The 25,203-nt window shown below is 30.0% G+C and overlaps 1 protein-coding gene across 23 annotated transcripts in view; it reads left to right on the top strand.

Moving 5' to 3' along the window:
• The window catches only part of Mbs (Myosin binding subunit), a 251,005-nt gene that overhangs the window by 177,142 nt on the left and 48,660 nt on the right, over positions 1–25,203 (top strand). For 2 of the 23 annotated variants that reach the window (XM_075303763.1, XM_075303762.1), the window contains exon 1: positions 16,590–16,827. The exons of 20 other annotated variants lie outside the window; for them this stretch is intronic. The gene's annotated coding sequence lies outside the window, so the exon portion shown is untranslated. Of the gene's footprint in view, positions 1–16,589; positions 16,828–25,203 lie in introns of those variants that run through there. One more of the 23 variants, XM_075303764.1, reaches the window with a different exon arrangement.

Genomic DNA, 25,203 nt, shown 5'->3' with positions numbered 1-25,203 from the left:
GGATATGCGGAAGCTCTGTGCAAAATGGGTGCGGCGCGAGCTCACATTTGACCAAAAACAACAACATGTTGATGATTCTGAGCGGTGTTTACAGCTGTTAACTCGTAATACACCCGAGTTTTTCCGTCGATATGTGACAATGGATGAAACATGGCTCCATCCCTACACTCCTGAGTCCAATCGACAGTCGGCTAAGTGGACAGCGACCGGTGAACCGTCTCCGAAGCGTGGAAAGACTGGCAAAGTAATGGTCTTTGTTTTTTGCGATGCGCATGGAATAATTTTTATCGATTATCTTGAGAAGGGAAAAACCATCCACAGTGACTATTATATGTCATTATTGGAGCGTTTGAAGGTCGAAATCGCGGCAAAACGGCCCCATACGAAGAAGAAAAAAGTGTTGTTCCACCAAGACAACGCACCGTGCCACAAGTCATTGAGAACGATGGCAAAAATTCATGAATTGGGCTTCGAATTGCTTTCCCACCAACCGTATTCTCCAGATCTGGCCCCCAGCGACTTTTTCTTGTTCTCAGACCTCAAAAGGATGCTCGCAGGGAAAAAAATTGGCTGCAATGAAGAGGTGATCGCCGAAACTGAGGCCTATTTTGAGGCAAAACCGAAGGATTACTACCAAAATGGTATCGAAAAATTGGAAGGTCGTTATAATCGTTGCATCGCTCTTGAAGGGAACTATGTTGAATAATAAAAACGAATTTTGACAAAAAAAATGGATTTTTCTTTGTTAGAACGGGAACTTATCAGCCAACCTGTTATGTATCGCCCGATTTCAACAAAAATGCATATGACCAACACGTTCCTTTGATATCTCTAAGGCCTCTGCTATCTCGATCAACTCCATTTTACGGTCATTCAAAATCATTTTGTAGATTTTTTTTATATTTTCATCGGTAACCACCTCTTTCGGGCGTCCACTGCGTTCACCGTTCTCCGTTCTCATTTCACCACGCTTGAATTTTGCATACCAATCAATTATTGTTGATTTCCCTGGGGCAGAGTCCGGAAACTCATTATCAAGCCAAGTTTTTGCTTCCACCGTATTTTTTCCCTTCAGAAAACAGTATTTTATCAAAACACGAAATTCCTTTTTTCCATTTTTTTTCATAATAACAAAAGTTGCTTCACAAAAGACGCTTTATCTCACAAACTAATTGACTTACTGACGTCAAATTTTGACACGAATCATTGTATAAAAATAATATACATTTAATACTAGCGACGCCGTCTATGTATCAGACCGGGGACTTATCAGCCAACCTGTTATATATGGGAGCTATATCTAAATTTGATCCGATTTCTTCCAAATTCAATAGCGTTCGTCCTTGTGCTCAAACAACACTCTGTACCAAATTTCATCAAATAATAATAATTATTTGATGAAATTAATAATTACGACCGGAATCCTGCGAACAACAAATACTTGAACAGACGGACAGACGGACACCAAGTGCAAGATAGACTCAGGATGTGATTCTGAGTCGATCGCTATATATTTTATGGGGTCTAAAATCAATATATCTGATAGGCACATTTTTTGGCAGATCAAACTTATTATACCCTAACCACTATGTGGTTTAGGGTATAAAAATATATATGCATAATCATTCATATTAGGTCAATAAATTTTTCAATGTATAAATAAAAATTCTTTGGGCGATTTATTTAAATGGAAAATTTATTTGAGCATTACACGTAAACAAAAAAAAATATTTTCTTAATTCAATGAAGAAAGGCTGTATACGGCCATTGCATGATATTAAATCATTGATATATCGATTGCCAACAGCAATATACTGAAGTGGTGCACTTGAAAAAAAAAAAAAAACAGCTGTCTTCCCCTCCATTTTGGACGGCTTTTAATTTGTTACTTTCCATATCACCATAAAAAATCAGTAGTGATAGGCTAATAAATAAGCCACAAAGTCGGGTTGAAATTTAGAATTATGAATCGCATAAACATGTGTTTGTTTTTTGAGAAATTCATAGATTAAAATTTAAAAGTGAAGTTCATCTTTTATGTATCCTTAGTATAATATCTCGTTTTTTTTTTGTGCGGAATCAAACCAAACTAATTTGGGTAAAGTGAAATCTTTGGGGCATTTGTTCCAAGTGATTCATAAGCTTTTTTTTTCTCAGTGTAAATGTAGTTCATTTATTTTAGTTATACTATTTAATTACATTTTAGTTCAACTCGATTAAATTAAATTGGTTTTTGTTTTGTTACTGTAAATTATTATTGCGTTTCAACATTTTCGATGCCGGATAAATTTTCTAAATGCAAAAGTTTGACGTCAATGCATTTAAATCAAAACCAGATGTTTTGAGGGGTATACGAATATAATGAATATATTACACCATTTAATTTTTACAAATATTTGACAATTAATTGTTCATATTGTACAAAGAATAATTTTCAAATGTGGGGGACAAGCACGGAATAACATTCTAGCTAATAGCGATTTTTCTACACCTAAAGAAATATACAAAATTTTAGACATATTCTTTTCTATAAAGTATTTTCTTGAAGAGCAAATAAATCCGAGTTTTAAGAAATTCTCAACTATTTTGTGGGAGGTGTGAATTTAGTAAATCTTTATGTTTCATTTCTGTATCATTTTTTCCTCTTTTTTAGTTCATTTAACTAACGTATGAAAAGAATTATTAAAGTCATGGAAATATTATTAAAACATAATACGAGGGCGGTTCGGAAACTTCTTAGCCTATCAATGAAAAAGAATAGTTAGTTTTTCAAAAATATTTTTGTTTTTCAATGTAATCTCCTGAAACTTCAATACACTTAGTCCAACGCTTTTCTAGCAATTCTATCCCTTTGATTAAAATAGTTTTCCTCAAGGTCTTCAAAATAGTGGTTTACAACTGCAATTGCAAGGAATTTTTTTTAGATTTGGGAACAAGTAAAAATCACTGGGTGCTAAATCAGGAGAATAAGGTGGGTGGTCAAGCAACTCGTATTTTAATTCGTTGATTTTAGCCATTGTTAAAACACTCTTGTACGCTGGTGCGTTGTCTTGATGAAAAATTATTTTTTTCTGTTGTAAGCCAGGACGTTTTTCTCGAATTTGTACATTTAATTGATCCAAAAGGTTGCAATAGTACTCTGAATTTATTGTTTTACCCTTTTGCAGATAGTCAATCAATAAAATACCTTTGAAGTCCCAAAAAACCGTTGCCATAACCTAACCAGCCGATTGAATTGTTTTTGCCTTCTTTGGGGGCACTTTCTCCAGCTTCAGTCCATTGTTTGGATTGTTCTTTTGTTTCTGGAGTATAGTGGCGGATCCATGTCTCATCAACAGTTATGAAACGACGCTTAAAATCCATTTTATTTCGCTTAAAACGATCCAAACAAGCTTAAGAAATGTTTATTCTTATGCGTTTTGGATCGACTGTTAACAAATACGGCACCCATCTTGCAGAAAGCTTTTTCATCTGTAGTTCTTCATGCAAAATTAAATGGACTCGATCATTTGAGATGCCCATGATATTAGCAATTTGACGCACTTTTATTCGTCGATCATTTAATACCATATCATGCCCTTTGGCTACAATTTCTGTTGTTGTTGTTGTTGCTGTTTTTGGACGTCCACTACGTGGTTCATCTTCAATGCTTGTACGATCACGTTTAAATTCAGCAACACAATTTTTTTACTGTTGCATATGAAGAAGCACTTTCACCTAACACATTCGCCATATCATTATGAATTTCTTGTCCCGATAAACCTTTTTTATGTAAATATTTAATGACAGCACGCATTTCTAATTTTTCCATTGTAAAACAATTTCGGATGCGTCTTTTTTGAACACCTGTTTCTATACGAAGGAGTTGCCAGATCGAAACAAAATTTAACATGTGTTCATAACACAGATGGAAGTTTCCAAAGCACTTAATTTTTTTCTGTTTATACCCAGCTTTTTGTGCTAGGCAAAGAAGTTTCCGAACTGCCCTCGTAACTCCATGAATAGAACTAGAATTAAATTGGCTTTAGTGCCATATAGGGTTGATTTTTTTTTTTTGAGTGTAACCATCATTTTATGTTAATTTTATTTAAAACCATTCTTTGAAATTTCATATAAAGAATATTATTCCGGTGTATCTGCAATAGAAAATTTTATTTGCATTCTTTTAGGCGAAACAATAGTCCGGTGAAAACATTACGACAAAAGGGGAAATTGTTCACAAATTTATTATTCGACTGCAAAACACGATTATTTTTTAATTATATCCGTAATCTTAACGGTATTAGGTATCAACATTTATAAAATGTACAGTATGCAAAAACGTTATTAAAATGTAGCACAATATGACAAAAAAGTGGCACAATTATGTGAAAAGTATCACAAAAGTATCACCGCTTGAAAAAAGTGGCAAATTCATCACCAAAGTGGCACAACGGTAATACTACTCGGAATCAATATCAATATCAAAAGTCGATTTCTTTTTTTTGGATGTATATATGTCTTGTTTGGATGTATATATTGTTCACAAATTTATTATTCGACTGCAAAACACGATTATTTGTTAATTATATCCGTAATCTTAACGGTATTAGGTATCAACATTTACAAAATGTACAGTATGCAAAAACGTTATTAAAATGTACCACAATATGACAAAAAAGTGGCACAATTATGTGAAATGTATCACAAAAGTACACCCAGAAAAAGGGGCTCTAATGCCAACTGAACTTTATTTTAGTTCATGACGATTAGTTGGTATTAGTTAAATTTTACCCAATATGAGTAAATGTTCCTTTTTTGAATAATTTTTTGCTAACTTTAATGAGGTGAACTAAAAATAAGAAAAAAAGTTATACACAAATATAGTGTACAATTTTACTAACAAATAAATTAGTTCATATTTTCCTAAAGTGGTAGAAGTTTTCTTAAATTGAGTTCATAAGTCTCCCAAACGAGTAAATTTGACTAAAATTGTACCTGTCTTGAACTTCGTACAGCGCTAAAGACATTTTAACCATTTTTAAATCCATTTTTTTTTTTAATTTCAACATATGAAATTTTCTTAAACAGAAAAAAATTAATTATTTTTAAAAAATTTTCTTCAATTTGACAAAAAGTATTAACTTATTTGTAACATGTTTCAATTAGAAAAAAGTTACAAATTTTCTAAAATATACCTACATTTTCTTCCACGTTTTTTTGGGTGTATCACCGCTTAAAAAAGTGGCAAATTCACCATCAAAGTGGCCCAACGGTAATACTACTCGGAATCAATATCAATATCAAAATTTGATTTCTTGTTTAGATGTATATAAAATAATAAAATAGAACAAAAAAAACAATTGCAATAAATGTAAAAACAAAAATCAATTATTGGCCATTGGAATAAAACTAAAGTACTTTGGACTATTGCTACGAAAATGTAGGTCAGAAGTTGAATAGGTCAACAACACCATCGTAAAAAATATATTAGGCTTCTCAGTATTGCTGTAAGAACTAAATTTATACTAAGGTCCATCACTCATTCAGTCGGTTCTTGTCCAAGTCACTACGTTCTATTTTTGGGTTTTCTCCCAAAAAGGGATATATTTGTTGGCATACACAGAAACATGAAATGAACAAATACTCATTTGGTCTAGTCGTCCCCCAGCAATTATCAACAAGGGAAATTATAGACGCAATAAATAAACATACATGAGTAGGGAAACCCGACTCCTTTAATAACATCACCGTTGATTCTTTTAATTATTAATGTTATTAATTAATTTTATATGATATGTTACTTTAAAAATATTATTATCGGTACTATTTAATACATTTAATTTAAGTAAAATCAAAAACATAATAATAAATTATCGAATTAAAATATTTTATGAAATTGAAATAAAAGAAATTTAAAAATTAATTTTACTGCAAGATAAAATTAAATTGATTATATAGCCTTTAAAAGTGTTCTAAAAAATTATTTTTGATTTAAAATGGTTTCATGTTAAATTAGGAAAACAATTAAATTAAATAAATAACATTTTATTTATATTTTAATATAAATCACTTGTAGTAGAAAGAATTCCATATTAATTCCAATAGATGGCGTTATTTGAATCTCACGTTGTATAACTCCAATCAGGTCCCTATAACGGTTGCCACTCGTGCCAAAAATAATCTTTCAAAATTTGAAAAAAATTTTAACAAAAATCTACCAAATTTAAAAAATCTTATTTTGAAGTTTTTGATCAAATATTTGTCGAAATTTTATTTCTTATTTTTTCTAATGTTATTTCTATAAAAAATTTTTGCACAATTTTATTTCTATAGAAAACTTTATTTCCATGGGAACTCTTGTCAAAATTTAATTTCTATAGGTACTTTTGCCAAAATTTTGTTTCTATAGAAAATTTTGCCAAAATTTTATTTCTATAGAAGATTTTGTCAACGTCTTATTTCTATAGAAAATGTTTGCCAAAATGTTATTTCTATAGAAAATTTTTGCAAAATTTTATTTCTATAGAAAGGTTTTGCAAAATTTTATTTTTACAGAAAATTTTGTTTCTATAGAAAATTTTGCCAAAATTGTATTTCTATAGAAAATTTTACCAAAATTTTATTTCTATAGAAACTTTGGCCAAAAATTTATTTTTATAGAAAATTTTGACAAATTTCTATTTCTATTGAAATTTTGGCTAAAATTTTATTTCTATAGAAAATTTGGTCAAAATTTTATTTCTATAAAAGGTTTTTGCAAAATTTTATTTCTATAGACAAAGTTTGTCAAAATTTTATTTCTATTGGAAATTTTGCTAAAACTTTATTTCTAAAGAAATTTTGGCCAAATCTTTATTTCCATAGAAAATGTTGCCAAATTTCTATTTCTATTAAAAAAATTGGCCAAAGTTTTATTTCTCTAGAAAATTTTGCCACAATTTGATTTCTACAGAATATTTTTGTCAAAATTCTATTTCTATAGAAATTTTTTTTTTGCAAAATTTTATTTCTACAGAATATTTTTGTCAAACTTTTATTTCTATAGAAAATTTTTGCAAAATTTTATTTCTATAGAAAATTTTGCCAAATTGTCTTTCTATAAGAAATTTGGTCAGAGTTTTATTCAAAACATAGAAAATCTACCAAACAAAAATAATTCTACCAATCTACCAAACAGTAAAAAATCGAAAATTTTTGGTGTAATTCTACCAACTGGGGCATCCATGGCATACCAATGACATTTTGTTTGATTTCTATCAAAACATAACAGGTTGGCTGATAAGTCCCCGGTCTGACACATAGATGGCGTCGCTAGTATTAAATGCATATTATTTTTATATAGTACCAACCTTCAAATGATTCGTGTCAAAATTTGACGTCTGTAAGTCAATTAGTTTGTGAGATAGAGCGTCTTTTGTGAAGCAACTTTTGTTATTGTGAAAAAAATGGAAAAAAAGGAATTTCGTATTTTGATAAAATACTGTTTTCTGAAGGGGAAAAATACGGTGGAAGCAAAAACTTGGCTTGATAATGAGTTTCCGGACTCTGCCCCAGGGAAATCAACAATAATTGATTGGTATGCAAAATTCAAGCGTGGTGAAATGAGCACGGAGGATGGTGAACGCAGTGGACGCCCGAAATAGGTGGTTACCGACGAAAACATCACAAAAAAAAAAAACCCAAAATGATTTTGAATGACCGTAAAATGAAGTTGATCGAGATAGCAGAGGCCTTAAAGATATGAAAGGAAGGTGTTGGTCATATCATTCATCAATATTTGGATATGCGGAAGCTCTGTGCAAAATGGGTGCCGCGCGAGCTCACATTTGACCAAAAACAACAACGTGTTGATGATTCTGAGCGGTGTTTGCAGCTGTTAACTCGTATTACACCCGAGTTTTTCCGTCGATATGTGACAATGGATGAAACATGGCTCCATCACTACACTCCTGAGTCCAATCGACAGTCGGCAGGGTGGACAGCGACCGGTGAACCGTCTCCGAAGCGTGGAAAGACTCAAAAGTCCGCTGGCAAAGTAATGGCCTCTGTTTTTTTGGGATGCGCATGGAATAATTTTTATCGATTATCTTGAGAAGAGAAAAACCATCAACATTGACTATTATATGGCGTTATTGGAGCGTTTGAAGGTCGCAATCGCGTCAAGACGGCCCCATATGAAGAAGAAAAAAGTGTTGTTCCACCAAGACAACGCACCGTGCCACAAGTCATTGAGAACGATGGCAAAAATTCATGAATTGGGCTTCGAATTGCTTCCCCACCCACCGTATTCTCCAGATCTGGCCCCCACGGACTTTTTCTTGTTCTCAGACCTCAAAAGGATGCTCGCAGGGAAAAAATTTGGCTCCAATGAAGAGGTGATCGCCGAAACTGAGGCCTATTTTGAGGCAAAACCGAAGAAGTACTACCAAAATGGTATCAAAAAATTGGATCGCTCTTGAAGGGAACTATGTTGAATAATAAAGACGAAAAAAATGAGTTTTTCTTTGTTAGACCGGGGACTTATCAGCCAACCTATTAGACCGACCGACGTATACCAAATTTGTCGTATTTCCCATTGGATACAAAATGCTCTTAGATTTTAAATATCATACAGATGGCTAATATGCTCTCAAGAAGTCAAATCGGGAGATCGATCTATGTGGTGGCTATATTGGACCAAGGAGCAAGGAGTGTTAGTGTCAGATATCACTCCTGATATCTGCTATAACGGGTTTATGGGATATATTATATGCATATCCGTTATTCTGTTTAAAAGTTGGTTAATTTAATTAATTTTAATTTATATTAATAGAGAAAAAAACTAGTAAATTTAAACAAATACTGTTTTTGTTTAGATCATTTAATGTTTTATGCTCATGGAGCTTTGAAATCAATCAATGTGGACAATTTTCCTTGAGTGAAACTATATATGACTGTTCGCGTATAATTTTTACATAGAATTCTATTTATGTATTACTTCTCTGCCACCTTCACAACTCATGTCAATGCACCCAAACTCATCCCAACCAACTATTCCAATACAAGTGGTATATTATGTTTTGGTTTTTTACATAAACATTGAACATGTTTTATCCCATTTTATTTTTGGTTGTTTTTTCTGTAGTTTTCTTTTATATGAAATTATTTTTTATTATTTTTGGATCAATTTTGTGTTTACATGTGTCTGCTCTAAATTTAGTTTTTTTTCATGCCACATGACTAGCATACTGCTGCGAGTATGTCAGCATTTTTTATATGCCACTAGCAGACATATCTAAAGTTTCAAAAGAAATGAGATAGAATCGTTTAGCTTCCTGGTACAACCGACTGATCTACATAAGACGCAGCATTGATGCACAAAAAGCGAGAAGCAATGCTATGGTTGCATGACCAAATTATCGTACTGGGAGGCATACAGAGAGACATCCAAGCAGGCATGCAGGCAGTATATATATCAATATTTATGTATTGGCATAGATCCATTTTGACCGAAAGTGAAATGGATGAGTTCAATGAACGTTTAAAAGCTGTAGGGTTATAATGTCACTTTGCTTAAGACTTCTCAGTAAATATTGAAATTTGAAGGGAGCGATGTTTAATTTTAATTAATTTTGAATTCAGTTTGTTGTGGATTATTTAATTGAATTTTGATTAAATGATAAAATGATATTTTAACCTTTCATTTACGTAAAGGAATTTGAAAAATTCAAATCAAAGTGATTATTCATAATTCCTTTAAACCTGTCAAAAATGATCTTCTAGATAATAATGCTTCAATTTAATTGACATCAATTTGAAGAAGTTAATTGATTTTAGTTTGTTTTAAAATAATATAAAAAAATTATTCAATTTATTTTTATTTAAATTCTTTAAAAAAAAAAGAACCTTAAAAGTAACCCACTGTTCAAATGTAATAAACATTGGCCCGGTCAAATAATATATCCTCTCTACTGTTGATGAGAGCATAGAAAAGTTAATATGCCTGCGCGATGGCATATGATGATGAATATCCCAAAAATTCTCACGACATGATAAATATTCACACATAGTAGTCATGATGTATTTTATTGTTGTTGTCTGTGGTTCCTTGTCGCCAAACTTTCTGACAAAGGTACACTGAAAGATAAGTAGTCGTATAAAAAAATAATTTGAAGTTTTTAATTATTGCTGCGATTTCTTCGTACTATGCACATACAACCAGAGAAGGAATATCATCAACTTAACTAAGCATGTTTCAAGCAAAAAGTTTTTTTTTGTTTGGACAGCGAACATATAACATGTTTGTGAAAATGAAAAACCCTCAAAATGAGTCACGTATTTGCCAAAATTGGGCTATTATTTCTTAACGAAACAAATCTTCAAACAAAATTCGCACAAATTTTCGTTTTAAGTCTAAGTAGTCTTCAAATCTCAGCCTTCTTAACGAAATAAATCCTCAAACAAAATTCACAAATTTTCGTTTTTATTTATTTATTCAGACTTTTGGTAAAACGAAAAAAACCCATAAAATTATTTGTGGAATACTTCGTCATTTTTTTCGCGTTTTTTTTTTTCATTATGCAATAAAATTTCAATTTCAAAATATGCAATAAAACCCCAAAATAATGAAAAAATCGGGAAATGTGACATACCTTGAAAAGCCTCATTTTTGATCATGGTCCAGCGCACTGGTGCAATTCTTAGTTTGAGCCTTCAAACAAATATACTGCACTTTCTCTATATTTTAAGCCATCATGTAATAGTGGAAACTCCCACTTGAAAATGAAACAAAATCTGAAAAACATTTTCAAAAAAAAAAAAAAATAAATAAATAAATAAATAAATAAAATTAAGGTATGTCCAAAAAACTTAAAAACAAAGACCATAGAAAAAGAAGACATGAATTGGGCATGTTGTTATTCTTTTTTCTCAAGAACCAGAGATTAGCCCCATACATGTTCGTTGAGAAGTTGCAACTTTTTTTCGGTTTCTCTTTTCATTTTGCATTCGTAACAAAACCTAATTCTCTTATTTTAGCAATTTTTTTTAACTTTTAAAAGAACAAAAACACTTCATGAAACATTTAATTAATAATTTAGTGCAAACGACACAGAAATTTGCAGGAACTTTTGAGAAAATAGCAAAATAAAAATTGTCTGTATCATACCAGTAAGTTCGAAGCGCTTTTCCTACAAGTACGGGGCTAATCTCTGGTTCTTAGCACTAACACTATCAAAGCCCAATTCATGTCTTCTTTTTCTATGGTCTTTGCTTAAAAATATTTGGTATCTGTGTTTTCTATATACATTTTGGACACTTTATTTAGTTTAGCACTCTAAATTAAATTTGATTAAATTACTTTACGTTTCACTTATAATAAAACCAAATTAAACTAAATTATCCAGCTTCCAAAAAAGTAGTTGGGATCCCCAATCTGTGATCCGGAAGTAGTGCAAACTTGGATCATCTCCAATGAATTTTATATGGGCTTGTCACATAGGACGGAAGTAATCCCTTTTTGGATCCTTTGCATTGATTTAGAAGTTGTGCCCTGGAAGTTAATTTGAATGAAGAAATTTAAAAAGCAAAAAAAAAAATTTTATTTCAACCAATTTCACTTTTTTTTTCATCCATATGTTTTATTACACTATTATTTTCCTATTATCTAATTTTTACAATTTGAAAAACTTTTTCGCTCCGACCAGGGATTGAACCTGGGTTTGCTGGCACCATAACAGAACGCCTTAGCACACTCTGCCACAAACGCCATTGAACATAAAGCGTCGAAAGATCAATTCAAATGTTTGTGATATGATCGTAATACGACACCAAGGAATAACATTCTAATTGCTTCTCGAGATGTTCTTTATTAGCATGAACGAAAAAATAAGAAACGCAGGTTCAAATCTCACCAGCGGCAATTTTTTATCAAATATTTTTCTAAAAAAATATTTTTATTATGTTATACATCGTTTTTATTTTCGGCATATATTTTCGTATAAATATATTTTTTCCATTAAAAATCAAAAAAACAAAAAAAAAAAATCTCGTAGTTTTCAAAACCTTCTCAAAAGAACTTCCACTGAAGCGAAAAAGTTAAATGGCACAGGTTCAAATCCTAGTGGGGATAAAATTTATTTGTTTTATTATTATTTTTTTACTTTTTTTTTATTAATTTTCTATTTATTTTTCTATTCTATTTTTTTGTAAAATTTAATTGTCCAAAATTTGCACTTAAAATAATCTGATTGAGTTCTTTCTAAAACTTGTCCACAAGGACTGCATCGGAAGTAGAGAAAAATCATTGGGGGATCCCAACATGCGCTTTAGAAGAAATGTTTGTGTGCTTGTCCAAAAGGGGGATCATTGGGGGATCCCACGATGCTCTTTAGAATAAATGTTTGTGGACTTGTCCAAAGGGACTGCATCGGAAGTTTTAAAAACTCGATGGGGGATTCTGGGATGGGCTTTAAAAGAAATGTTTGTGGAACAACTTCCAATTTTTTTTGCTGGGTATTTCCAAATAAATGAAAATATATAACGAATTTTATTTGATTTAAAACTATATACATTTGTAGTTAACTAAATTAAAGTATAATAAAATAAATTTAGTTCAGTTCAATTGTAATTAATTCAAATTTTATTATATTAAAATAATTGAATCAATATAAATTAAATTGAGTGAATTTTAGACAAAGTGGCGAAGTACACACAGAAAAAAATTTTTCTGATTCAATCACCAAATTAATTGATCCAATTAATTTTTTAATTGAAATGTCTTCAATCACGAAAATGATAGTATCAATCACAGTTTTAATTGGGCATAGAAAAAATTCTTGATTAAAAAATTAATTGATTTTTTCAGCAAATTTCAATTAATTTTTTAATTGATTCAATTAAAAATTTAATTGATGTTAATTGAAAAACTCAATTAATTTATTAATTAAAAAAAGGTAACTATTTTTAATTACTTTCTGAATTGGCTTAGAGTTTTTATTTGGATTAACAAATGATTGTTTGAAATACATTTTTAATTAGTCTTCCGAATTAGATTAAAAGGTTAATTGTATCAATTAATTTTTTAATTACAAATTTTAAAAATTTCAATCATTGACTTAATTAACTTAATGTTTCTATCATGATTAAAAAGTTAATTGTATCAATTAATTTATTAATTGAAAAAATTTTCAACTTCAATTAACTTTTTAATTGGAAATATTTTGGTGATATTTTTTTCTGTGTAGGTAAAATAAAATAAATTAAAATATATGTTATTCATTTATTTATTAGAATAAAATAAAGTTATTTGCTCCATTTAATTATGCATATAAAATTGAATTGTGTTAAACTCAAACAAAGCGAGGTAGGTTAAATAAAATAGATTAAAATATATACTTAATTAAATTAATTAATAGTTAGTTAAATTCAATTCGAAAAAAAATAAATAAATTTATTTGAGTTCAATAGTAATTAATTTAAATTGTATTAAACTAAAGGCAATAGAATTTAAGCAAGTAAGTTATAAATAAAAAAAAATATGAATATAGTTTCTTAATTTATTTTACTTTAACACTAAATTTAAATGTAGTTAAATAAATTAAATTAGAGTAAAATAAAAATGTTGGTTCAATGTATTTAAGCAAATATAAATTGAATTAATCTTAAAGTATATATATAATTATTGTATTTATTCAATTTAAAACTAAATTTTATTGTAGTTAACAAAATTAAGAATAAAAGAAGTATATACGGCCGTAAGTTCGGCCAGGCCGAATCTTATGTACCCTCCACCATGGATTGAGTAGAAACTTCTACGAAAGACCGTCATCCACAATCGAATTACTTGTGTTGTGATATCTTAAAACTTCATAACATCGTTTTCTAAATTGTGAGTTAGTCCATACGTGGTATATATTAGACAAAAAGTTATGTCTAGTTAAGTCTACAAATAATTACGAATCGATATGGACGGCACGGTACGTAGAGAGCCAGAATTGAAATATGGGGGTTGCTTATATGGGGGCTATATACAATTATGAACTTGATATGGACCAATTTTTGTGTGATTGGGGATCGATTTATCTGAGGGCTATATATAACTATAGACCGATATGGACCTAGTTAGGCATGGTTGTTAACGGCCATATACTAGCACAATGTACCAAATTTCAACTGACTCGGATGAAATTTGCTCCTCCAAGAGTCTCCAAAACCAAATCTCGGGATCGGTTTATATGGGGGCTATATATGATTATGAACTGATATGGACCACTTTTGGCATGGTTGTTAAATATCATATACTACCACCACGTACCAAATTTCGACCAGATCGGATGAATTTTGTTTCTCCAAAAGGCACCGGAGGTTAAATCTGAGGATCGGACTATATATAACTATGGACTGATATGAACCAATTTCTGCATTGTTGTTGGACACCATATACTAACATCACGTACCAAATTTCCACCGAGTCGGACGAATTTTGCTCTTCCAAGGTGCTCCGGAGGTCAAATCGGTTCGGATCGATTTGTATGGGGCCTATATATAATTATGGACCAATTTTTGCATGGGTGTTTGAGGCCATATATTAACACCACGTACCACATTTCAACTGAATCAGATGAATTTTGGTCTTCCAAGAGGCTCCGGAGGTCAAATCTGATGATCGGTTTATATGGGGGTTATGTATAATTATGGACCGATGTGGACCAATTTTTGCATGGTCATTAGAGACCATATACTTACATCATGTACCAAATTTCAGCCGGATCGGATTAAAGTTGCTTCTCTTAGAGGCTCTGCAAGCCAAATCGGGGGATCGGTTTATATGGGGGCTATATATAATTATGGACCGATGTGGACCAATTTTTTCATGGTCATTAGAGACCATATACTAACATCATGTACCAAATTTCAGCCGGATCGGGTTAAATTTGCTTCTCTTAAAGGCTCCACAAGCCAAATCGGGGGATCGGTTTATATGGGGGCTATACGTAAAAGTGGACCGTTATGGCCCATACCATCCGACCTACATCAATAACAACTACTTGTGCCAAGTTTCAAGTCGATAGCTTGTTTCGTTCGGAAGTTAGCGTGATTTCAACAGACGGACGGACGGACGGACATGCTCAGATCGACTCAGAATTTCACCACGACCCAGAATATATATACTTTATGGGGTCTTAGATCAATATTACGATGTGTTACAAACGGAATGACAAAGTTTATATACCCCCCATCCTATGGTGGAGGGTATAAAAAACGGAATAAATTTATTTGAGTTCAATAGTAATTAATTTAAATTGTATTAAACTAAAGTTAATAGAGTCTAAGTGAGACTGAATTTTAATCGGGCTGCCACTTTAACCTAACCTAAAGGCATTAGAACTTAAGCAAGTAAGTTATAAATAAAATGAATATGAATATATAGTTTCTTAATTTATTTTACTTTAACACTAAATTTAAATGTAGTTAAATAAATTAAATTAGAGTAAAATAAAAATGTTGGTTCAATTTAATTAAACAAATATAAATTGAATTAATCTTAATCAAAGCAAAGTAGGTAAAATAAAATAAAAAATATATATATATATAATTATTGTATTTATTCAATTTAAAACTAAATTTTATTGTAGTCAACAAAATTAAGAATAAAATAAAATTAATTTTAATTAATATACAATCAGAAAAAAAAGTTGTACACCAATTTGAAATAAATTGTAAAACGATATGGAACATATGATATAAGTATATATTTATTATACGCGTACCTTGAAACTTGAGATCCGAGCTTTCATTTAAGTTATAATAAATATATATTTAATTCATATTTTCCATATCGTTCCACAATTTATTTCAAATTGGTGTATAACTTTTTTTTGTCTTACTGTATATTAATTACTATTAATTTTAGCTTAATTTTATTTTATTATTAAAAAAAAAAAAAAAATTTTTTTTCATTAATTTTAATTTTATTTTATTCTTATTTTTTTTTTTTTTAATTTAATTTTAAATTGAATAAATTAAATAATTATATACATATATATATGTTAGTTTATTTTTCTTAATTAAATTGAACCAAATTTTTATTGTAATTTAATTTATTTAACTACATTAAAATTTATTTCAAATTGGTGTACATCTTTTTTTTTTAATTAAGCAAATATTCATTGAAATGAGTTAAACTTAGTTAATTAGATAAAATTAATTTATATCACATTAAATTAAAAAAAAAACAAAAATCGCAATTATAATTTTTTAAAATTTATCTCCATATTATCATCCCTTTAAAGAAAATGTGTCTGTATTGGGCCGCAATTAAAGAGTGTAATTTTTTTCAAAATTGGAGAGGGAAAGAGAGAGTGAGCCGTTTTCTAAACAAAAAGAGAAACTCTTGTATGGGCTCTCCCCCAAAAGTGTGGGAAAACACTTTTCCTTTATTGCTGCCCGCTGTCAGTGTAAGAGCACCAACAACATAATCATTTTTTCCTATGAAGAGGATCTTCATTATTATGATGACGATGAGATGCTGCTGGCCGCTTGTTTGCAGTGACGACAACAAAACGACTATTTTCACTACAAAGCCAGTGGATTTATAAAAGAAATTTTGAAAATCATTATGAATTCAGTCAATATTTAGATCTTCAACAAATACGTTCCTACATTCGTTGTACGAGCACATAGAGCACACAAAAAAAAGCGAAACTAATAAAAGGAAAACAATTCTAATACAAAAAAAATTCAGAATAGATACATATAAAAAAAAAAAAACGATTTTCATTGTATTTTTCGGATTAAAGTAAAAAAGCAATAACAACAACAACAAAATCAATCTAAAGGAAAATCAATACGGTTTTGTTTATTGTGGTATTTAGCAAGAAGCAAAAAAAAAAAAATAAGCAGAACACAGAAAAATCTAACAACGCATTTTAATTGACTGCAATCAATACCGATAATCGATATTAAATTTAATTTTTGTGATTTTAAACCGCAAATTGATGGCGTTTGTCAAGAAGATATTCAATATGAATGATTCAACCGCCTGCTGCCAAAGTTCAATATTTTTTTATAAATCACTTGTCTTTATTGTTATGTAAATTGGTCCAGAAATCAATATCATCAATGATATAATCTATCAATGGTATTGCTAATAAGCAACTCATCTATTTAGCAGCTTACTTTTCACAACAAACTTGGATAACCGTCAAGACATTCGTATAACATTTTGTGCGATATTTCTTGGGTTTGATGTTTATGGGAAAAAAGAAAGGGCTAAAGAAGCTGGGAAAGGCTTCGCATACCAAATTTTGAATTACAATTAAACCGTAGAGAAGCAAGTGAAAAACAGTTTTGAATTCGCCTTGAACTGACTATATTAAATTCTACATCAATCGAGCCTCTTTAATTAGTAGACCTTTATGACTTATTCTAATAAACGCTTCCAATAGGAAATTCGTTTAAATTGCCACTGACGAATTTTTAATGTTCGGCCAAAATTAACTGTTAACGACAGATGACCGGACGGCAATGATTTGATTGATTAGTGAAGTAATACACCCAGAGAAGGAATATGATTACCTCAAACATTTTTTTTAAGAGCAAAATGTTATTTTTGGGTGGTGACCATGTAACATGGTTTTCGCAACCATGTTATTTCCTCGGAAATCATGTATCTGATTTCGGCAAGCAGAAAATAACATTTTACTGACAAACATATTACATGGTCACCATACAAAAATAACATTTTACTCTTGAAACATGTTTGAGGTGATCATATTCCTATTCTGCGTGTACAAATTCGGTTTGTGATATTCACAGTTTAATGTCGATCAAATTCCTACACAGACAAGATATTAAAGATGCAAAAGTCAAGTATCGATTTTTCGACTTTTTTCTTCAAATTACGATAATCGACTTTTGATTTTAGCCAAAATCGACTAAAAGTCATGTCCTGATATTTGGAATCACAAAATTTTCGTTTGGCGATATTTTCTTAATCCGAAAACATGCAAACTTAAAATTTGGCAATATAGTTACCTATAATGTGAAATTCAATGTGAAATTCGAGAGTATCACAATTTTTTCTATAGGACTTTTGATGTTCGTCAAAATCGATCATAATCGACAACGGATTAAAAAGGGAATATGATGCAAATATTTATATGGTTGCTGTAGACAATATCAATTATTTTAAAAGATATATATGTGCGGTAAATATGAATGTGCAAAATTATCCGGTGTAACTGCAGCTGACAAGTTTTGAAAAATTTAGAAAGACGAAAAGCCGCTTTTTCAAAAATTTTAAATAGTCGGAAACTTGAAAAGTAGATTTTGGGACTTTTCTTTCAAACCCTTTAAAAGCCGAAAAGTTGACTTTGAAATAGATAAAAATCAAAAAATCGATATTTACAAATTTTAAAAAAGTTTTTCCATATTTTTAAAATTTAACCGCAGCTCAAATATTTAAAAAAAAAATCGAAAAGTAATAATTTATAATTTTTGAAAAAGTCGAAAATTCAAAAAAAATTGACTTTTCTTTATTTTAAAAAGTTGAACAATCGAAAAAAAATCGAATGGTCGAAGAGGCAATTTTACCAAATTTTAAAAACCGAAAACACCAGTTTAACAACAGCTCAAAAATTTTTAAAAGTCGATTTTTTTTTTAATTTTTGAAAAAGTCGACTTTTCCAAATTTAAAAAAAGTCGAAAACCTAATAAAATCGATTTTTATATATTAAGAAAAAAAAAACGGAAATGTTTAAAATCTTTTTTTTTAACCCTTGTGCACTCCCTTGGATATGTGCGTGTTAATCGTGTTTTTAAATATAGCGGATTATGGAAATATTTTTATTATTTTTTTAACCCTTGTGCACTCCTTGGATAAGTGCGTTTTAATCGTGTTTTTAAATATTTATTTTTATTATTATCTTCCAAAAATATACATTTCGTCCCTGTAATGGATAAAGAAAAGTTTCGGATAAATATCCAATAACTAAAGGAATAAAAATTACGTTTTAAAAGCATAGTTGGATCAAATTGACCCAAGGAGTGCACAAGGGCTAACCATTGCACCACGGGAGCCACCGTGGTGCAATGGTTAGCATGCCCGCCTTGCATACACAAGGTCGTGGTGGGTTCGATTCCTGCTTCGACCAAACACCAAAAAAAGTTTTTCAGCGGTGGATTATCCCACCTCAGTAATGCTGGTGACATTTCTGAGGGTTTCAAAGCTTCTCTAAGTGGTTTCACTGCAATGTGGAACGCCGTTCGGACTCGGCTATAAAAAGGAGGTCCCTTGTCATTGAGCTTAACATGGAATCGGGCAGCACTCAGTGATAAGAGAGAAGTTCACCAATGTGGTATCACAATGGACTGAATAGTCTAAGTGAGCCTGATACATCGGGCTGCCACCTAACCTAACCTAACCTAAGGGTTAAATTTACAACTGTTTTCCAAATTTTGAAAATGACGACATTTATAAATGTTAAAGAAGTTTAAAAGTCAAAATGTCGACTTTTCCAAATTGAACCCAAAAATCAAAACTTGAAAAACCGATCAAAAAAAAAAAAAAAAAAAAAAAAAAAAAAAAAACTCCGGTTTAACCGCTCAAAAACTTGTAAAAGTCAAAAAGTAAATTTTTCCAATTTTCCAAAAGTCGACTTTTCTAAATTAAAAAAAAAAAAATAGTTGTCAACTTAAAAAAAAAAAATATATATTTAATGGTTTCATGGTCGAAGAAACAATTTTTTCCCAACTATGAATAAGTCGAAAAATCGACTTTTCAAACAGTCGAAAGATTAACCGAAGCTCGAAAATGTTTGAAACTCGAAAAGTAAATTTTTCCAATTTTTCAAATATTCGCAAATTCGACTTTTCTAAATTTAAAAAATAGTTGTAAACTTAAAAAAAAGTTTTTGAAAATTAAAAATCAACCAAAAAAATCTTAAAGTGGATTTTGAAAAGGCTCACATTTTTCCAATATTTAAAAAAAATGTAATGGTCGAATGGCCGATTTTTAAAAAATGCATACTCAACTTTTCTAAATTTAAAAATAAGTTGTAAACTTAAAAAAAAAAACGAAAATAAAACTATATTTAATAGTAAAAAAAAAATAGTCTGAAAATAAAAAAAAAAAAACGATTTAACAGTGGATTTTGAAAAAGTTCACATTTTCCAATAGTTAAAAAAGTTTAATGGTCGAAAAGACTATGAAACTACGAAAGAGTCTACTTTTCAAAAAGTCGAAAAGTAAATTTGTCCAATTTTCCAAAGGTCGACTTTTCCAAACTAAAAAAATTGTTATCAACTTAAAACAAAAATAAAAAAAAAAACTATATTTAATGGTTTAATGGTCGAAGAAACAATTTTTTCCCAACTATTAATAAATCGACTTTTCAAAAAGTCGAAAGATTAACCGTAGCTCAAAAATGTTTGAAACTCAAGAAGTAAATTTTTCCAATTTTTCAAATATTCGCAAATTCGACTTTTCTAAATTTAAAAAATAGTTGTAAACTTAAAAAAAAAAAGTTTTGAAAATTAAAAATCAACCAAAAAAATCCTAAAGTGGATTTTGAAAAGGCTCCCATTTTTCCAATATTTAAAAAAATTTAATGGTCGAGGAGACAATTTTTCTCCAACTATGAGAAGGTCGAAAAGTCTACTTTTCGAAATTTTGAAAAACTTGCAAACTCAAAAGTCCCGCCGTTTGCCAAACTTTAAAAAAATCGAAAAGTGGTTTTTTTTTTTGATTCTGGTCACATATGATGGGCAAATTGAATACATTGCTTTGGAAAAAGTATTTCGATATTTTCGTTTTATTATTCGTTTATGATCCAAATATTCACTCACCTATAAAATAATATGTAATCTGAAGAATACAATACACATGAAAACTGCAATAGGAGTTTAGTTGAATAATTTCTTACCAAAGGATATTGGCCATACACGCATACCCCGTATGGTTGAGAATAATGACTTACAAACATTACTGTAGAGAATTATTTTACTTATGCGTGGATCCTATGACAAATACTTTGTAAAAATAATCAAGAAACATTTACCAATTGCGAACCAATTTACCTCCAAGGTTATTTGGTAATGACTTATTTTGCTGGGTATATGATTATTTGCAACTTTTGAAAACTATACAGATTTTAACCACTGAATAGTGTAGTTTAATGACAAATGTCAGCTATTGGTTGAGATTTGTTAACATAATTTCAGTAATATTGAGACTTCTATTTGTGATGGTTAACAACAACCACAATAAAATTAAAACATGATATGAATATTCGATCGATCTAATGATCTAAACATAGATCATTGCATGTATGACTTTTCAGACGGCCAGGTATGAATGAATTGCGTCTGTTGTTTCGGGCAATAATCAAACAAAAACTTCATTTATTATCCATATGATCGATTACATTCCTTTCAAGCCTTATTTGGTTACCAAACCGCCAGCAAAACATGAACGCATCAAGCTTCAATACCATATTTGTAAATGAGAGATTTGAAATCTGCGGTCATAACGGCCATAAATTTTTGAAATTGATGGCAATGATTTGCAATATCTCCCAGCAAACAAACAAAAGGGAAGTTCCTTCTAGATCATCATTTTTAATATACATTCAAAAATGATTCTCTAGAGATGGATTTAATTTTCACTTCACAAGAAAACACTGGTTTATTGAAAAACAAGTAAGGAAAGTCTAAAGTCGGGCGGCGCTGACTATATTATACCCTGCACCACTTTGTAGTTCTAAATTTTCGATACCATATCACATCCGACAAATGTGTTGGGTGCTATATATACAGGTTTGTCCCAAATACATACATATAAATATCACTCGATCTTGACAGAATTTGATAGACGTCTACAAAATCTATATACTCAAAATTTAAGTCGGCTAATGCACTACGGTGGAACACAATGTTAGTAAAAAAATATGAGAAACATTTAAATCGGAACCAATTTTGAGGCAACTTAGCAACAGTGTATTTATGATTTATCGGTCGATAGATATGTATTAGAAATAAATAAAAATTTGAGTTAATTTTACAAGTTTTCGACTTAGCAGTGGCAGGAAACTGTTGGCATTTTGGTCATTTTTGCCCAAATCGGAAAAGCATATATATGGAAGCTATATCTAAATCTGAACCGATTTCAACCAAATTTGGCATGCATAGCTACAATGCTAATTCTACTCCCTGTGCAAAATTTCAACTAAATCGGAGCAAAAAATTGGCCTCTGTGGTCATATGAGTGTAAATCGCGCGAAAGCTATATATGGGAGCTATATCTAACTCTGAACCGATTTCAACCAAATTTGGCTCTCATAGCTACAATGCTAATTCTACTCCCTGTGCAAAATTTCAACTAAATCGGAGCAAAAAATTGGCCTCTGTAGTCATATGAGTGTAAATCGGTCGAACGATATATATGGGAGCTATATCTAAAGCTGAACCGATTTCAATAAAATTTCGCACACTTGACTACACTACTAATTGTACTCCTAATGCAAAATTTCAACCAAATTGGGTAAAACTGTGGCTTCTGGGGTCGTATAAGTCCATATCGGGCGAAAGATATATATATGGGAGCTATTTCTAAATCAGAACCGATTTCTTCCAAAACACATATTTGTGCTAAATTTGAAGTCGATTGGACTAAAACTGCGACCTAGACTTTGATTACAAAAATGTGTTCACGGACAGACGGACATGGCTATATAGACTCAGGAGCCCACCCTGAGCATTTTTGCCAAAGACACCATGTATCTAGCTCGTCTCCTTCTGGGTGTTGCAAACATATGCACTAATTTATAATAGGGAGCCACCGTGGTACAATGGTTAGCATGCCCGCCTTGCATACACAAGGTCGTGGGTTCGATTCCTGCTCCGACCGAACACCAAAAAGTTTTTCAGCGGTGGATTATCCCACCTCAGTAATGCTGGTGACATTTCTGAGGGTTTCAAAGCTTCTCTAAGTGGTTTCACTAGAATGTGGAACGCCGTTCGGACTCGGCTATAAAAAGGAGGTCCCTTGTCATTGAGCTTAACATGGAATCGGGCAGCACTCAGTGATAAGAGAGAAGTTCACCAATGTGGTATCACAATGGACTGAAGTCTAAGTGAGCCTGATACATCGGGCTGTCACCTAACATAACCTAACTTATAATACCCTGTTCCACAGTGTGGCGCAGGGTATAAAAAGCCAGTGTTTTCGCAATAAATTAAAATTTTCTGAATTTTACTGGGACAAATAAAAAACTGGACATTTTTACAAAATATTTGAAAAAGTGTAGGGGTCCATTTCTATCAGGAGGCAAATAAAATAATGGATATTTAAAAAAAAAATCAAAAACATACGGACCTATTTCTCGATTTACATGGAATTAGCCATAAAACATTGATCAGAATTATGCGTAACGTATACATAAGGCAGAAATCGAAAAAGTGAAGAAAAAGTTTTTTTATTATTATTTTTTGTATCAATGCTGCGTATGCTTATGACAAGCCCATGCAAAATTCATTGCTTCTGATCCGCTTTTGTTCCACTTGCGGATCCAAAAAGAACATCAATGCGTTTTTTTGCATACACACAGAAAAAAATATCACCAAAATTTTTCCTATTAAAATTTAAATTGAGATCAATTCAATTTAATTAAAAATTTGAAATTGATTCAACAAATTTTTTAATTAATACAAAAATCAAAAAATTGGTTGTATGCATTATTTTTTAATTGGATCAATTAATTTTTTTTAATTGACTTCATACTTGATATCGAATTCTGTCATTGACGACAATTAAAAATTAATTGGATCAATAATTTCGTGATTGAAAACAAAAAATATTTTTTTGTGTGCACTTTTGTTATGCTGGGATACATGACAAGATTAATAAAATAATTTTCATTGTTTGCCAGAAACATCACAATTTTTTATTCTGTAATACTATAATTGTTTTATTATAAAAAAAATAAATTCCTTAAAAACATTTGATTTAACACAAAAAAAAAATGATGTTATATATACTTTTTTTTTATTCTGCAAGTATTTTGTCCGTCATACATGTATTTTGTATTTTCTATTTTTTAAAACAACTATGTAAAAAACAATGCATAAAAAATGAACCCCACCGCAACAATTGTATTCCCATTTAATCTTATTTTTCCGTTTTTAGTGAAAAACATTGTTGTCTGTATGACAATCAAATTGTTTAAAATATCGGCAAACTCATATACTATGACACAGATTTACAAAGTGCGTTTTCCCCCTTTTGTAATTACGTTATAGAAATTGTCAATTTTGGTTAGTGTGTGGTTTTGTGAAATAGGAAAAATTGTAGCCGTTTTTGTGGCCAAGAAATATCACCAATATTTTTTCAAATAGTTTTTTTTTAATTCATTAAAAAAAAATCAATACAAAATGTATTGATTCAAGTAAAATTTTAATCCATTAAGAAAAATTCAATTAAAAAAATACTTGACTCCACAAATTTTTTTATCTAAATATATAATTTGTTAATTTTTTCTTATATACAGAAAAAAATATCACCAAAATATTTTCAATTAAAAAGTTGCTTGATGTTTAAATTGTTTTCAATTACTAAATTAATTGATACAATTAACTTTTTACTCAAGATAGAAACCTTAAGTTAATTAAATCAATAATTGAAAATTTTTAATTAAAATTTAATTGATACAATTAAAAAAAGTGATGGATTTTTTTTTTAAATTTAAATAAAAATTTATTTCAAACAATAAATTTGTTAATGATTCTTTTTTTAAATTTAAATATATTATTTTTTAACTTTTTCTTATACACAGAAAAAATATCACCAAAATATTTCCAATTAAAAAGTTGCTTGATGTTGATCAATAATTGAAAATTTTTAATTAAAATTTATTTGATACAATTAAAAAAAGTTATAGATTTTTATTTAATAACTAATAAAAATTTATTTCAAACAATATTTTTTTTAAGCAAACTAAAAACTAAAATTTAGATAAGAAAGCAATTGAAAATAGTAACGTTTTTAATTCCAAAAATTAATTGAGTTTTGCAATCAATTAAATATTTAATTGAATCAATTAAAAAATGAATTGGAATTTTTAAATTAAATCAACTAGTTTTTTATTCAAATATTTGTTTATTTCTAATTAAAATATTATTAATACTATAATTTTCGTGATTTGAAGACATTTCAATTAAACAATTAATTGGATCAATTAATTTCGA

Source organism: Haematobia irritans, chromosome 4 (genome assembly GCF_050003625.1).
Source record: "Haematobia irritans isolate KBUSLIRL chromosome 4, ASM5000362v1, whole genome shotgun sequence".
In the NCBI taxonomy this organism is placed as follows: Eukaryota; Metazoa; Arthropoda; class Insecta; order Diptera; family Muscidae; genus Haematobia; species Haematobia irritans.
Note: the sequence above shows the minus strand (reverse complement) of the source record. Positions and strands in the feature narration are given on the sequence as shown.